The sequence below is a fragment of the Pinus tabuliformis genome, chromosome X (assembly GCF_031772625.1).
Source record: "Pinus tabuliformis cultivar Carrire ecotype Pingquan chromosome X, CPIR1, whole genome shotgun sequence".
Lineage (NCBI taxonomy): Eukaryota > Viridiplantae > Streptophyta > Pinopsida > Pinales > Pinaceae > Pinus > Pinus tabuliformis.
Genome location: NC_142308.1, coordinates 769329179 through 769343926, shown reverse-complemented (window position 1 = coordinate 769343926; position 14748 = coordinate 769329179). Strand labels below are relative to the sequence as shown.

At 35.8% G+C, this 14748-nt stretch overlaps 1 long non-coding RNA gene across 1 annotated transcript in view; it reads left to right on the top strand.

The window, feature by feature from the left end:
* Window positions 1-14309, top strand: part of LOC149142124 (uncharacterized) — a 102945-nt gene extending 88636 nt beyond the window's left edge. The window contains exon 4 of the long non-coding RNA XR_016264459.1: window positions 14018-14309. This is a non-coding gene — a long non-coding RNA (uncharacterized LOC149142124). The remainder of the gene's footprint in view (window positions 1-14017) is intronic.
* Window positions 14310-14748: the final 439 nt, after the last annotated feature.

Below are 14748 nucleotides of genomic sequence, written 5' to 3'. Positions count from 1 at the left end.
AAGGGTCCTTCTTCACACCCGGACTTGGATCAAGTGGTATCAGAGCGGTCTTTGCATTAATGTGAATTGCAGTGTGAACAATGACAGAGGATGAAAGAGTGATGTACGAGACCATGCTCGACATTTCCAAGAGAGTGGAACTTATGTATGAAACTCTATAGAAAGAGACAGAGGAAAAGGAGCGGTTGCAGCTTCAGTTGCAAGCCACAAAAAAGGCCATGGAAGAACTGAAGCAAAACAAACATAATCTTCAAACAGAGAATGATGAATTGAAGATGCGCCTACATGAAGAGAAAGAGGAAAAACAAAGTTTTCTATGATAGCTGCAAGCAAAGGACGAGGCCTTGGAAAAGCTGCAGCGTGACCCATGCGAGGTGAAAAGTAGTTCTCCATCTTCATGTATGTTTCCTGATAATGATTTCACTGTGTTTGAAAATCACACCACAGGAATTGGCTCCAAACTGTTGAAGAGAATGTGGTATGAAGGAAAAGGCTTGGGCATTAATGGCCAAGGCATTGTCAATCCCATCAAAGTAGAGGAATTACCCCGTCAGGCAGGTCTTGGGTATGTCAGGAGAGAAGTTGGGGAATGTGCTGAGACATTTAGCGAACCACCAACGACGGATGATGAGAAGCCCTCATCAATTCTTTCCAAATCGAAAGAGAAGGTAAAAGATGTTGATTTCCTTTCGATTTCATCTTCTCATAGTATGATGTTTGTTGGAGATTTGGAGATCCCAATTATAGGGACAAACATGAGGCTCCTTACAAGGATGAGGCATGAGGAGAAAGAAGAACTTGGTGCTAATAACCAAGGCATCACTCAACCTTTGGAGGTTGTGCATGAACATCGATTTTCAGGCTCGAGATACACTAAAGGAGAGTGCTCAAAGGTGTTAGATTCGTCCGAGACATCGTCAAGGAAAGAGAATGATGAGAAAACATCCCCATCATCCCATGGTAGTTTCCATTGCAGGGAGAGAGCTGAGGCAAGCTCTCATCGCCATACTGACATCAGAAACAACAAAGGAAGGTATAACCCTTTTCGATCTTCAAATGTTCATTTTGAGTATGATCACGTTGTTAATAATGAACGAAGATCAAGGCATCGAAAAACATGTACCTTTTGTGGTTTACCTAACCATACCTTTTCTAAGTGTTGGAAAAGAATGGCAACACTCATGAGGCATGAAAGACCCTCTCAACAACATGAAAAGAAACAGGTTAAGCAAATATGGAGGAAGAAAGCATACTACAGTCATTGCGATAGAAACCGCCATCAAAGAGCCACTTGCTGGAAGCTCCATCCAGAGCAGCGCCCTAAAGACAAAGCGTCGGTGCGTGAACTAAGTAAAGCAGTTGTTCGACAAGAAAATCCACCTCAAGAAGGTGACCCATTCACCATGATAAGTGAAAAATGGTTTCTAGACATGTTGTTGTTTCATGGTCATTATTTTGTAAATCATTTGTTGCATTTTAAAGTGTAAAAGTGATGAAGTGTTTCCATCACTTGTTCAACAACAATGATGTCTGGTCATGTCTTGAATCGTATTTTGAGTTGCATGTTAAAACTCTGAAAGTGATGTTATGTTTCCATCACTTGTCTACACAATAGTGTTTGGCATTATGTGTGTAAATCATGTGTTGCAGTGATGATGTGTTTTCCATCACTTTTTGAAGCAACCATGATAGGTTGGCCTTGTTGTCATAGCTGGGATATTACATCCATCTTGTTGTAAACTTGACCATCGAGTATGTGATAAACTCGTGGCAAGCGTGGGACGTTGGGTCATTAGTTGGTCATATCATTCAAGCATGTGATTTGAAAAACAATGTACTACAGGTTGCACAAGTAGCAGGTGTCGGCTCATCGCTTAAGGATCCGAAGAACAAAGGTGAAGGAGATGGAAGCGAGACCTTTTCAGGATGCTTGTGATGCAGACAGGGTACAGAGAGACTTGCAGATTACTTTTTATGCTTTTGGAGGACCAAAAGCTCCTTAGTGGGGAGGATTGATCCAAGTGGCTCCAGAAAGACACACAGGACAGATGGTTATGAATGCTCGAAAATCAAAAGCACTCAGAATGACTTCAAACCAGAACCAGAGCATATATCTCATCTTCCTGATCGTGGATGTGCGAATGGTTCGTCAATTTGAGTCCGGATGATGAAGTTATCATGAAAAGAGTTGCTTTGGTTCCTTTGAAGAAAGGAGGTTTTTCTCATAAAAATGGACTTAAAGCCTTTATAATGAAAATCAGCTCGGGAATCATGCAAAGGGTGGACTTTAAGACCCCTGATCAACGATTACCGAGATATGGGGTCGAAGAAGTCAAATCAGCGATGGAATGTCGGCATCGGTGGATCGGGTCGGTGAAACCCAAGGCACAAGACCCGGACCTTTGGGCCGATTGTGATTAGCGATCGTTGATATCGGCGACTGGAACGATTGGCGTCGGTGATTGGCGGATGCCAAAGTCAGGACCCCGAGTTGCAACGATTGCTATAAGTGTCTAAAGGCGGACCCGATTGGGTTTGTAGGGCCGATTTAAAATATTTTGAAGTTCGGCTTTAAAGGATTTTGTTCGGATTTATCAATTTTTAGTGTATTTATGTTTTAAATAGAAAGAAGGCTATTCCGAGGATTTTGTTGCACCAGTCGATGCTTCTAAGCAAACGACTTCTATTCTGAACAAAACCGACCTCCGATTTTTAAGCGCAACTTTGATCCAAGCGTGTTATAACACACGATGGTGACAGAGAGCCAAGGGGGAGCACAGAAAGGTTGGGTAACAGTGGGCAAGAGCAGTATGACAGAAAGTCCGAGAGGCTTCGTGGAAAGGCTGCGAGGAAGAGGCCCAAGAGCCTGAGTGCCAGAGAGGGCTAGAAAGCCAGCGCAACGCTTGAACCCCATAAAGCCACATAGCTTGATCAATCCAGAGCGCAGATAGCCATAGAGTCACAACGCCTGAAATTCTGGCAGATCGCGGAGCTGTAGTGATAAGCCGGATAGCCATAGAGCTGCAGAGCGAGAAGTCCAGAGCAGTTAGTCTTCTTTGATTGATTCTTCTTCTTGCAATCGATGCTGTGAAATCGATATTCAGCAAGCTTCAGCATTTTTGATAGCTATGTTTCAGACGTCCACTTTCTTCTACGAGTAGCCATCTTCATACGATCGTCTCCTTAAGATCGATGGCCTGAGCAGCTTTAGCAGTGAGACCTCTACTTCTTCAGATGGCCCTTGGTTGTGTTGTATGTTGCTGAGCTACTCTTATTGTCATCATGCATGTGTTCTGTATTGACATCCCTTTTGTGCCATGTTGGTGGGATGCTCACCATGCATGTTTTTGTATCATACTGATAGGAGTCTTTTGATCGAGAGTTCTAGTTGTGGAACATCTCTTAGAGCGACTCCTGCGTGAGGAAATTTTTCCTTGAATGATCACGACATCATATCTTGTGTACATCACCTTTATTGACAACACTTAATGCAGCGGCCTACACGATCTTGACACGGGGCCCGGAGACGTAGTCCCTCCTAGACGAACTCTGTTATCAACGCTTATGTTTTCATGTGTTGATGATTGTTATGTTCCTCTTCTTTCCGCATGCAGATGTATTCATTAATGTTCTTTTAAAAATCAATTTTAACACATCACGAAAGTAAAAGGTCTTGGAAGGGTCCTTCTTCACACCCGGACCTGGATCACATCTAAGACCGAAGCTACTCCTACTCTTGTTTCAATGATTAATTAAAATTTTGTATTGTGATTATATTTTAAGGACTAGGAGTTCAGTTTTATATGTGACATAAGTTACATGGCTTAATGGTCAGGTGTTATTGTGATGAGTGGATATAAGTATCAAGTTATAGGTGCATTAAACGTTATATTATGAGATAAAGGCTTCAAGAGTTAAAATTTCAATATTGAGGGTTGTATATTTATATTAGCCTATAAAGATTTTGGGGCTTATGGGTTCAAGAGTTATCAGGGTTGTATGGGTTACGTGAGTTAGTGGCGTGGGGATTTATTAAGTTTTAGAGACCATATGTTACAAATGTAGTATATGGTTAAAGCATTCAAGGGGAAGTAGCGACTACAAATTACAAGAGGGAGTGGATATTAGACTTAAGGATTATCGCCCAAAATTTAGGTCGATCAATTAAGCCATAAACCAAAGGCATATTTTCAATTAGGAGGAGACAAGATTAGGATAAGAGGGATAACAAAATTCTTGTTGTTAAATCTCGTCATACACACTAGTCTTTAATTCCACTTCAATCTTGTGTTGGTGTTTCGCTATTATGAGAATGGATAAATTTAGGATTCGAGGCATCCATGTGATGATCATTGGTATGTTTTTTCTTCTAGTAGTTTCTCAATTTTTGCCTCTATGATCACGTCTTGCTACTTACATAATTTCATCTCCTCGACATTTATATTATAATTTTGTCGAATTCTTTGTGTGAGTCATATTTGAGTCTTGGAACCTTCCCATACTATCAACACATGCATCTACTATAACCATGTAAAATTTTAGTGCATATAAGTACAAACTAAAAAAAAATCAACGTTGGCCCCATTCAAAACCCCCTTTGTGCAGGGTCAATTAATTAAAGCATGATTTCCACTTTGCGAGGCACATTTTTTGTTACTTGATCCATTTGATATCTATTAATTTGAATTTTTTGGCATTCTTCTTTCAACGCATGTTCTCCATGATACAAAATATGATCATTAGGACATGCATGGATAGCTTGTTACTCCATTCCAATATATTTCATAATGGCATGTAAATATCGATATGTGTGAGGTAAAACATTTGACAATGGTAACATAAATGTACCTAACAATCTACAACATAATTAAAAAATTAGTACTGCTTAACATAAAGAAAATTAATCATACATATTGCATCCAAATTTTATAGATGATCAACTTACAATAAAAATAGAGGAAAAACAAAAAAAATTATCATCAAGTACTAAATGTTCGAAAATATATTACACAGCTTAGGAGTTGTGTGACCCAAGTGTGTGACAAACCATTCATAATATTTAAGTTCACCATTAGCAATATAGCATAGAGAAGACTTGTTTTGGAGCCTTCATAAAGAGATTGTGTTTCCATCTCAATTAGAGGTCTATCAAAAACACCATCTACTTGGTCATCGTCATCATTCATTCCATCATTATTAAATGTATCCTGGATCAATATATTTGTCCCCACTTCTTCAACTGTGTTATTAGCATCATCATCTTCTTCCATAGGATCATTAACTTGATATTCAATATTCTCTCCATGTTCCTGAGCAGGGGCTTGTATAACGACCATGACATCTTGATCCATGGCTAGTTCCCTAAGGCGTTGTTTGTGCATAATTACAAACAATAAAGTAATATTGGTGTATATAATAAATCTTTGAATGATACAAAAATTTAAAAATATACTATATAAAAAAAAGACAACAAATCAATGATGAATCTTGTGCAATTTATTAATATGTTTATGACTATGTTGAAAAAATATATGAAAATTGTTAGTTTTCTTAACATTTAGAAAGAGATACACTTTATGAGATATATTCTCACAACTAGAAAAAAACAACCAATTCTTATTTCACCTTCATCATTATGTCCTATTTTTTCTTTATTTCACTTGGAGACTGCGAGTTTGATTTCGATGGCAACTTTCCTTGCCAAATTAATTCAAGACAATGGTTTAATTTATAAGGGGTTCAAAGCTGAGGGATTAAGGGTTAACACAATAGGAGTTAAGAGGTTATTAGAATCCAAGTGTTAGGGGTACTTATGAGTTGGTAGTCTATATGGAGCAATCAACTTAGGTGAGAGTGATAAGCAAAAACAACAAATCAATGATGAAGCTTGTGCAATTTATCAAGATATTTATGGAATATGTTGAAATTTTTTTAGAAAAATGTCACTTGTATTGACACGTAGAAAGAGATACTTTGTGAGATATATAGTCACAATAATAATAAAAATAAGTTATTCTTATTTCGCCTTCATCATCATGCCATATTCTTCCTCGAGTTCACTTGGTGGTTATGCGGGCTTTTAAGTCAATGGAAACTTTCCCTCTAATCCTTAGCCTTTATCCCACCCTTAATATCTAAACCATTAACCGGCCCTAACCATTTAATCTGGCCTAAACCCTAACCCCTTAGACCCTATCCCCCTAATCCTTAACACCTTAACCGCATTCCCCCTAATTAATCCCTTAAACCCCTAACCCCTAAGCCCTTAACCCTTAACACCTAAATCATTCAACCATAAACCCTTAACCAATAACCAATTAACCTTTAAATTCCCCAGGACCTAAACCCCTAAACCTAACTTAAACCCTAACTTATTAACCCCTAACCACTTAACCTATTAACTACTAAGTACCCTAACTTATAATTTGAAGTTGAATTTTTTATAATTTGAATATTTTAGGATTTTTAAAGACATAATTTTATAATACATTTAGGTAATTTTTTGGTTGATATTGTTTCAAATCTAATTATTAATAAAAAGTTATAAATTTTAATTATACAAATAAAATTAAAAATAAATAAATTACACACATCAATATTATATATTCCTCGAAGAAAAATCATAATTGTATTCAACCTAAAAACGAAGGAACAAAATTACATTTTGCAAATGCCCGAAAGAATTCAATCAAGCCAACCTTTCATCTAATGCACAAAAAGAGAAAAAAGAAACAAAACAAAAAAATTACATAAAATTTTCGAGGCTAAGTGTGATAATAATTAATTAGGCTCCCCCTTTTTCCACCTTTCGCCAAACTCCTTGATTAGGAGCAGTTTATTTTATTTCCAATTGATTTCCTTCTACCTTCGAGGGAACTTCTTTTTCTGAATCTAAACTCCCTGATGTATGGGTTCACTTTATTCCCCCCTACTTCCTTTTGAAAGGGTACACCATGTTTAGCATAATCCTTCTGCTTCTTTTCTCCCTCCTCCACTTAGGAGCCTTGTTGATTCTATGCTTTTGATTGTTGAAGACTCTCATACATTTTTCATCTTTATCATTTGAAGAAGGTGGATTTGAAGATTTCCATCCCTTTGGAATTTGGGATCTTTTATTTGTCCTTCCTTTTGCTTAAGGGCATGAGTTCTGCAGATGCCTTGTCTAATGGCAGATTCGACACCTAAATGCAATTTTTTCAAAGTCTGGACATTGTGTCCGCTTGAAATCTTGATGATTTAGATGGATGCAATTTGGTATGCCTTTGATTAGGTATATCTCCATACAGATGCAAGAAAAAGTAAAGATACATTTTTCCATTATTTCTCGATCCATCTTTAGAATTCTCCCAAATGAATTTTCAATGCCTTTTAAAACTTGATGGTTCCAAAAAGGAAGTGGGAGATTGTGAAATATTACCCATATTGGCATCTTTGTAATCACCATTATTGTAGCATCAAAAGCTGGAAACCATGGAGTGATGAAGAGACCCTCCCTTCCCCAAAACCATGGTCCTTCGTTTATGACGTAGTCCATATATTTCAGATTGTCGAATTGAAACACAAAAAATCCATTTGCACATGGGCATATATCATAATTTTTAGTCCAGTTGATGTAGATCTATTGATGTAGATCTTCAGACTTGGGCCATAAGCCATTAAATCGGTAGATCATAGATCTAGCTTGGAGAACAGTGAAAATCCCACTCACTTCTATCAATTTTACTGATAGAGCTTATGCTTTTTATGCCTTATCAACTATGTAAGGCCCCGAGATAGTCATATTTGGAGTTAGTGTGGCAAATTTCCCTCTCACTTCATCCTTAAAAGAACTTGGACCATTAATCGATGAAGTTTTTCCTGGTGGAATGCTTGACGCTGGGGTATTTTATTATTATTTAATAAAACGTGTATGATAATGTAACTTTTATTAAATAAATTTTTAAATTTTCAAAAATTAAAAATCCAAGCATCAGGGGTATTAAGGAGTTGGTAGTCTAGATGGAGCAATAAACTTAGGTGAGACCGAGAAACGAAAACAACAAATCAATGACGGAGCTTCTGCAATTTATCAAGAGGTTCATGGAATATGTTGAAATTTTTTTAGGGAAAACATTACTTTTCTTAGCAGATAGAAAAATAAACACTTTGTGAGATATATAATCAGAACCAAAAAAGATAACTTATTCTTATATTGCCTTCATTTTTCGCTCAAAATATAAATCATAGCATATGACCAGAAATAAAGTTGACAACAAATCAGTTAAAAATCAAATAAAAATATTTAAAGCTCACACACACACACATACATCAGTAACCTACCCCCTGGTAACCTCTAAATTATTAACCCATAACCCCTTAGATCCTATCCTTCTAATCCTTAACACCTTATGCCCATTCCTTATAATTAAGCCTTGAATCCCCTAACCCTTAATCCCTAGCCCCCAAACCCTTATAACCAATAACCCCTAAGCCCCTAAATTATTAACCCATAAGCCGACTTAACCCCTTGATCCCTAACCTTAAACCCATTAAACCATAAACGCCTACTTTACAAAAAAAGTCTACAATATAAAGACATGTAATGAATAACTTACTAAGGAACGATATTCATGCCTATCTTCAAGGTGTCCAAATTCTCTATAATGGTGTTTAGTTGTTCTTATTAAAAGTCTCCTCCTGTTGTAGCCCCTGCATCTAGTACAAGGGTAATAATATTTTCCATCATCCATTTTTCCTTACCAAACTTTCAATATTGATTATCTTTAAAAATCAATCACAACTTAACTATTTGTGATGCAATTTGTAATTCCATTAAATATAATATTTTTTTTGTCAGATTTACACCATCCAAATATTATGTAGAGAAATTGTATAACGAACAAAAAAATTGACCTCCTCCACCGTCAGTATTCCAACATTGCTATGCTTGACCTAGTCATATGTCTGGAATCCGACACACATAGCATGCACGTCGGATATCCAGTGTTTGTGTCAGATATCCAACACATTAATGAACAAAGTAAGATATCTAATGATGGTCAGGGATTAAAAAAAATACAAAAAATCCAAATAAAATCTAACGTTACGACTGATTTTATTATTACTATCAGAGTAAAGCGTTGTATTTTTCACCCATATGTAGTATTGGAGAGAGGGGATTATTCTCCATACATTCCCTGCACTCCTAAGATAGGAGACACCTAGGGAAATGTTTCCCCATTTCCCTCTTTTGGGGAAACTTAGTGAAACATAGGGGGGAACATTTTCCCAATGTGGGGAATGCATTTCCCCAAAGGGGGTTCTTGTGGGAACCCGTTGAATTTTTCCTAAAAGAAATAATTTATGAGTAAGGAAGTTTGATATTCAACCCTAGTTCCCTACTAATGCTATGTAATTAATTGTAATGTCAAGAAGTGGCATTCTCCTTTATATTCCATTTTCATCCTTTTAATTAAATTTTTAACAATACCATTAATTGATTCAAGATGTTTGAGAGTGGTTCCAACCTCATTAGATTTCATATGGAGAAAGTAGAATTTTGGATCCCATTCAAAATCCAACAAAAGTAACATTTTTCAAGATTTTAGGATTGGTGGAGGATTGCAATGTTGTCATTGGATTCTATCATGTTTGAGGGTATGGAACTAGTATTCAATCAAGAGGACCAAGCCCTCTATGTACCTCAATTTTTGTGGTATTAGTTTTTAAAATCCTTTGTCATGACCCTAGTAAAAATGAATCTATCACTCAAACAAAATCTCAAATTTACATATTAATATTTTTATATCTTATTTTAATGCTTAAAGAGTGATATTGATGATAAGTATCCCAATATAGGCAATGATTTTGATGATATGTAGGCCATCTAGAGCCTCTTTCTTAACATATTATTTGTTCAAACATGGATTGCACTTAGTGCTATTTTTGTTATATGCACACCTACTTTATATATATAAGAAACTTTACATATTTGTGTGTAATTTTTTGGATTCATATGGATGCACATGAATATTTATTTATTTTTCGGTCGATCGATTTTTGGTTTGCTTTTACTTTTATGTTATTTTTCTCATTATTGTGGTCGATAGGTTCAATTAGTAGATAACATGGCTCATTACCCATTGTTAATTTTTAGTTTTAACTTTTGTTTCTTGGTTGTAGATATTTATGACCTCACATCAAGTATTTGACTCATCAATCTTTACTTTTTTGAGTTTCAATAATTTCAATTTACTATTCCAGCATTGGGACATTAATATCTACTATTTTGTTTAGTACTAATCAAATGCTAGAATAATGAATAAAGAATAATGAATTTAAATTAATGTATGTTATAAAATGATGAATGATGAATTTAAATAAACGTACATTTTAAAATGGTGAATGATAAATTTGAATTAATGAATACAATATTTTTTTCCCACAAAAAAAAATATTGTACTTTTTATTAAGAGATAATAAAAATTACATTTTGTAGACACATTGTTGTATGTATGCATATTTATCAATCAATCACTCAATATTACCATAAATATATCAAATCGGGGTCATATACTAACTATTGTCCCCAAAATACAAAAATATCATGAAGCTCATCCAACATGAGCACATAGAGAGTCCCAAAAATAATACATAAAACAATTCTAAATAGAGATCAAGATGAATAATGTCTAGAGAAAAAATAGAAGAAAGGAAAAAATTGTATATACAAATGATCATAGATCCCAACAATCATATCACAATCGCTGACTAGAAATATGTGTAGGAGATCAGCTGAAAGAAGTTGTAGTTGAGGTTCCTCCATGAAATTCGGTGATCTGCCAACAATCCTTTGCCAGATTAAGAGTTTGTTTGGAGATACCATATGCACATTGATTTAATTCCATGTGTATATGTTGACATTAAAAATATGAGAACATATTTTTTAATCTCATAACTTCATCCAGAAGGGTGATAAAAGAAAATTTATGCAATATTAAGTGTCATTCAACAAGTGGATCACAAGCTTGGAGTCTCCAAAAAGTTGTAAATGAGATGCACCCTGTTCTATGGAAAAAACAAATAGGTTCCATCAAGTAAGAATTTCAGCATAGTTATTTGATCCAACCCCCATACCAATAGATACATGAAAATAGATGTTAGAAGTGAGATGAAGAATAAAATCGCCCCTTGTTGTTCCCACCCAAATCAATTGAAGCACTGTCAAAATATGCCCACAATTTAGTTCATCGGGTTGTTTAGCCACTATTTCACACACCCTATGAACTTCTTTCTCCTATGGATAGTGACTGAGGATCACCATTGCTTCAACGACTATAATCCTAGGAGAAGATATATGATCCTAGAATATAGATCTATTGTGAGCTACCCAAATGCCCCAACATATGATTAATGGAAGGGCCTTGAAAGTGTGGGAGGACGAGAGAGAGAGCCAGTATTGCTAAGTGGATTAAATAGATGGACCCATCCAAGGACTAATTTGAGATTATGCAAATCTACAGAGGTCCCAAATTACGTGGCTAAAAGAGAAATTCATGAAGAGGTGAGTGATAGACTCCCCCTCATCTTGACAAAGAGCACACCATCTAGGGCCAATAGAATAACGCCTTTGAAGTACATCCCATGTAGGAACCTTCCTGTTCATAATACACCACGTTAGGATTTTTTCCTTCGGTGGGAATTTGGATTTCCATATAATTGGCTACCACCATAGTGTATCATTTGGATGACACTAAGATGAATTGTAATTATAACCATATTTTAGAGAATAAATCCCTATCTTGGCTCCAAACCAAATGATTTCATCGTCCTTGTCTGATAGATGAACATGGCCCAATCAAAGAGCGCTAACGAAATTATTCCACTAACTAGTGAAAGGATCTGGAATTCCCAAATCTGCCACAGATTTCCACCCTTGACTCCAAATAGAAGTAGATGTCAGATCAACAATGTGATATAATTTGATATCACACGATCCTAAAGAAAGTTGATTATTGGAGAAGGAAGAAGATGATCATGATGGGATCCAAGCCATGGATCCATACCCAGATGAACCCAAAGACCCGATCCAACTCTCCAAACCATGCCACTATAGATAGTTTCAAAGGTATTTACAATAGAACACCAAATTCTAGAAATGTTTAGGTGATTTTTATCTGCACGATGAACCCAATCCTCCACCAAGAGTGGAGAAATGTATTTTTCAATAAAAACTGTGGGCCATAGGCTTTGGGTGGTAAGAAGACGTCATCCACATTTTGCATCAAGAGCATGTGAGAAGAGAAATATGTTCTTCTAGCCCAAACCAACCAAGGCCTTGGGCTTTCTTATTTTATCCCATCCCACACATGGGAGGGTGACATCATAATTTGATCCAGACCATAAAAATTTGAAACAAACCAACCTAATACACTCCAAAACACCTTTTAGAATCTAGGCAAGAGAATACCAATAAACATAAATTGCTTCGCGAACATATTTGATAAGAACCAGGTAGCCAACTCGAGAAATCTGTATGTGACACCATATATTTATATGCTTCTAAACCTTTGTGATCAGCCAATGTTAATCCATCATTCTGTAAGTGTTGGTTTTTAGGAGAAAACACAAATATTTAAGACCATCATCTAGATGAGAGAAATCCTTCAGAAGTAGATCAATAATTTGTTGAACAATATCCTCTTCCAGATTTGAAACTAGAAGAAATCATTTTTGAAAGTTTTTCAACATACCTCTTGGATATCTCCGTTACATAATATGAGAATATTATCGACAAAAATAAGGTGAGAAATATCCAAGGCTTGAGTTACCATGCATCCCTAAAAATCCCCATTGTTTTTCACCTCTCCCAAAATCCGATTAAGGCCCTCAACAACTATAAGAAATAATAAAGGTGAGAGGGGGCACCCATGACAAAGACCCCTTTGTACATGAAAGAAGGGAGAAGAAACACCATTAATAAGCACAACAAAAGAGACCATTTGAATGCAACTCATAACCCATGTAATGAAATCTAGATTGAAGCCCACATGTGTTAGAAGTAACCAAAGATACATCCAACTAACCTAATCAGAGGCCTTTGATAAGTCAAGCTTTAATATAGCACCTTTGAGATTCATAGTATTCAGACTATGAAGGCCTTCTTGAGCCACCCTAATTACTTCATGAATTTGTATGCCTTCAAGAAAATCAAATTGCTCCTTGGAGATGGAGGCCAAGAGAATTGGTTTGAGACGAAGGGAAATCACTTTGTAATGACTTTGTATACTTCATTATAGAGAGATATAGGCCTAAAATCATCAAAGGAAATAAGGTATTCCACTTTAGGAATCAGATTAATGAAAGTAGAATTTAAAGAAAGGAGCATATGATGATTCAAACAAGATTCTTTTACCACATCTAATAAATCACTACTCATAATTTCATAAATACCCAGGAAAAATTCAATACCCTTGCCATCTGGGCCAGGGTTGTGAAAAATCCAAAAACCAGAATCTTATTGCAGCAACTGGTATTATTTCTTCTAACTGATAAATTAATTATTCAGTTTATTGCTACGACAACATCGAAATAAATACAATTCAACCTTCACAAATAAAAATTGTGGAAATAAATAGTGTTGGAACTGAGAAAATACTAGCACACACACATAAAATTAACACCGTTGTTTTTGGACAAATGTCCTTGGAAAAACCCAACATTGGGAAAATTGATGCAAAAAGATGAGGGTTTTACTTTATTATGCAGTAGTGAAATCTAAGTACAATCTATGGATGCCCAACTAGCAATCCAATCAGCAAGTATCTGACATAAATAATTAGAGAGAAAAATATCTCACCCCACTGTTGGGTCGTGCAACAGGTATAAATTTACTCTTGATTACACTATCTTTTTCCTCCTTTTTATGTATTTGTGCCATGATGTAATAAGGTTTTGATAGAATTGCGATAAGAAGTGAACGAAACTTCTTTTGATGTGATTTGGCTGTCAAAACTAACTTTCGTTGCTTTTTATGCAGAAATTAGCGAATGGAACAACTGTTTTTCAAACTATTGAACAACAAAGGCTAAACAAGGAGAAAAGAGCGCAATTAAATCGAGAAGCGAATCAGGAGGATCAACACAAGATGGAAGATTGTTTGATAATAGTATTTGGTTGCGAATTCCTCAGGATCTCCTTATCCTGAGGAATCACATTTATCTCTTTTCCTCTTTGACTATAAGAGGGGAAAAACGAATAGAATAGAGGGACTTAACTTTTCGCCTTTTTACTTCAGTTGTAATTTTAATATACAGAGCGTTATTCTGAAGGATACATCGTGTTGTAATGACATTTGGATTTGATGAATAATATATAATTCGTGTTGTTGTTCATTCGCAATATTCTGAAGTAATTAAGCAGTAATCACTGGCAGCTTGGGCCCAGTCACTGGTGGATTTCACTGATGTTCCCTATTTTATAGTTTACCTTTCTTTTACTGCAAGTTTAATTACTCTGTTTCATAGCTTTACGATTGATTTACTTTCACTAGTGTTGAGTTTGTGTATTCATTGCATTAATTCTTATTTCTGTCGATTGGTTTTATTTATTCATGTCGTAGATCAATTTAATTATTAGGTAAGAATCATTTCTTGTTAATTGAAAGCCAGAGTGTTATTGGTTAGATCAAGTGTATTACTTTTATGCAGAAGTTTAGATTCAGTTGAAAGAGCTCTGTTATTGCTACGGTGCACTCGGTTGATGTAATTG